Source organism: Osmia lignaria, unplaced genomic scaffold, assembly GCF_051020975.1.
Source record: "Osmia lignaria lignaria isolate PbOS001 unplaced genomic scaffold, iyOsmLign1 scaffold0049, whole genome shotgun sequence".
NCBI classification, from domain to species: Eukaryota; Metazoa; Arthropoda; class Insecta; order Hymenoptera; family Megachilidae; genus Osmia; species Osmia lignaria.
In genome coordinates this window covers 30001-32500 of record NW_027478190.1, presented here as the reverse complement: position 1 = coordinate 32500, position 2500 = coordinate 30001, and the positions used below count along the sequence as shown (strand labels likewise).

Here is a 2500-nt window from a genome sequence, read left to right as displayed (position 1 = left end):
AGAGAGGTACTTGCGGGTAACCTGGAATCTACGAAACACGCACCGTGGTAAGATTCGTGCGTCCGCCTGATCGATGTGTGTTGTTTACGGACCGGCTGAGAAGCGACGATAGCGAGTCTTTGAAAAACTATGTGTCCATTAGTTAGACCGATCGTCGCCGGCCGTGTGTCTGTTCGAATCTCGCAACCCACGATTCAGCGACAGGACGCGCGCTCGCATTCCTTGTGTGCGTTCGTACTTTTCAAGGTTTTTAAATGTACTTTACGCCCGACCGTCGAGAGGAGCGTGCCACTGGGCGTTTCTCCGACGGTTTCCGTCCTTGGACGCGATCGTGTCGTCAACGATCGAACAAACAAACAAATACGTTGGCGACGCCCGAATTCGCTCTCCCGCACGCGCCGGGTGGGAGAGTGATGTGGGTATCGAATGTGATGCGTGTTAATAATGAAAATAACACTCTAAAGATCTAAAGAGTTTGAAATACAAAATTTTACGATTACCCTGAACGGTGGATCACTTGGCTCGTGGGTCGATGAAGAACGCAGCTAATTGCGCGTCAACGTGTGAACTGCAGGACACATGAACATCGACATTTCGAACGCACATTGCGGTCCACGGATACAATTCCTGGACCACGCCTGGCTGAGGGTCGTTTTCTTAACAAAAGACTGCTTGCGTTTGCTTCTCGAAAAAAGAGTAATTCATTTCTTTCTAAACATCTCGCCGTCGTTCAACGAAAGTAGAACGTTTCGGAGCGGGATTATCGAACGAAATTGAAAGAATGAATGAACGATAAACAAAGAAAGAGTCGCAACGTACGAGCGATAGTTGGGCAGTTCGTCGGCGTTTGTCGTGGAAACGATGTGACGAAAATCGCAACCGATACACTAAATGCAGGCCGTTAAAGGAGAGAAACAAATTTCGAAATATCTCTTCGAACTAGCGCAAGTGCGTCACGGCGCGCGAGTCGTTCGTTAAAATTTATAAACGACCGCCCGTGAAAGCACCGAGTTCTCGGAAGATAATCTATAAAGATTCTCCATCCTGCTGGAAGTTATCGGATCGGCGCGATTGTTCACTTGTAGAAATCCACGCTCCCGACGTTGCCAGAAACGATATTTACGAAAGGTGTGTCAAAAATAAACGAAAGAAGCTCTCCTATAAATTTAGAAAAAGCAAACGAGTGAAATGTTTGAGATGATAATTTGCTGAAATGCAAGCTCGAATAGCCCCAGGGTTTCGAATGATTCCCCGCGCTTTATACATCTCTCTGTTTACAAACGGTGTATAAATGAAAGATCGCTTCAGATGGGTCGTCGCTGTTTGACGCGCGATGCTGTTCCTTTTTTTTTGTCTGTCTGTGCGTTTAGCTTCGCTAAACAAGTTAAATGGTTAAAAAGCGTCGAAAAAGCGAATACACACGCGACAAGACAAATCTAACGAGTAAAGGAACGCTCCGCTCCAAGATAAAAATGGTTGTTTACAATCAATACAGCGTTTCGGTACCCCTGATCGTAGTCTGAAACTGTGTAACAAAAGAGAGGAAAGCGAATGGTGAAGGAACTTCGAAGCCTCCGTGGCGTGGCTAGAACTTGTGATAAAAGTATGTTTGCAGCAATTATGCATGCTCCCGTTAAAACAGCATTTCAATGTCTCGCATGGCTTAAAGCTCTAGGAGGCTTCAACATTTAGAATACATACGGACTACTTCGTTTGTTAAAGATAAGCGAAGACCGCGCGACTATCGCTCGGTCGTCCAGTCCTCGAAAGTTTTGTTGCGTTCCAAAGAAGAGACAAATGGGGTTTACCCTTGCGCTAAGGGGAGAAGAAGAGAAAAGCAGTTGTTAAATCTAAGAGGTGTGTGGAGTACATCGCGTGTTGGTTAAAATTGTTAAATGAAGTATACGCGAAATGTTCTCTCGCTCTTGCTTTTCCTCTTGCTTCCGTGGCGCTCGAAAAGAAGGGATGATAAATAAAGAAACCTATTCGAAATCTCTTGTGGAACAAAAAATAATACGGACGGACGTTAAAATTGAACCGAGACGAAATGGATCGTCTTGCGAGTTGTCTTCGCTTTGAAATTGTTAAAAATTGATAAAAGCAATACGACGAAGCTGCAGTCCGCAAAATGTTTGAAGCAAAAAGGAAATAACACGAAAATTATGGGAACGTCGTGTCTCAACTTTTTTTTCCCTCTTGTGCTCGTTTCATCGAACGATAAATACAAACATTTTGAAACGAGAGAGGAGGAAAAATTGAATATGCGAAAGGTTGATTCACGCACAGTTTCTCTACGTGTTTGCTTTTTTGCTTCTTTTCGTTTATTTTTTTTTTTTTTGCATCGAGCATCATTATTCACCTTTCGATGAAACCAAAGAAATTGACGACCTCAGAGTAGGCGAGATTACCCGCTGAATTTAAGCATATTATTAAGCGGAGGAAAAGAAACTAACTAGGATTTCCTTAGTAGCGGCGAGCGAACAGGAATGAGCCCAGCACT

At 44.0% G+C, this 2500-nt stretch overlaps 1 non-coding gene and 1 pseudogene across 1 annotated transcript; both read left to right on the top strand.

Annotated features, from left to right (window-relative positions):
- Nucleotides 1-497: 497 nt before the first annotated feature.
- Nucleotides 498-652, top strand: LOC143307252 (5.8S ribosomal RNA). Its single transcript, XR_013064441.1, has one exon. It is a non-coding gene; the product is annotated as a 5.8S ribosomal RNA (ribosomal RNA).
- A 1732-nt stretch (nucleotides 653-2384) lies between these two features.
- LOC143307272 (large subunit ribosomal RNA) overlaps nucleotides 2385-2500 on the top strand; it is a 4447-nt pseudogene continuing 4331 nt past the window's right edge.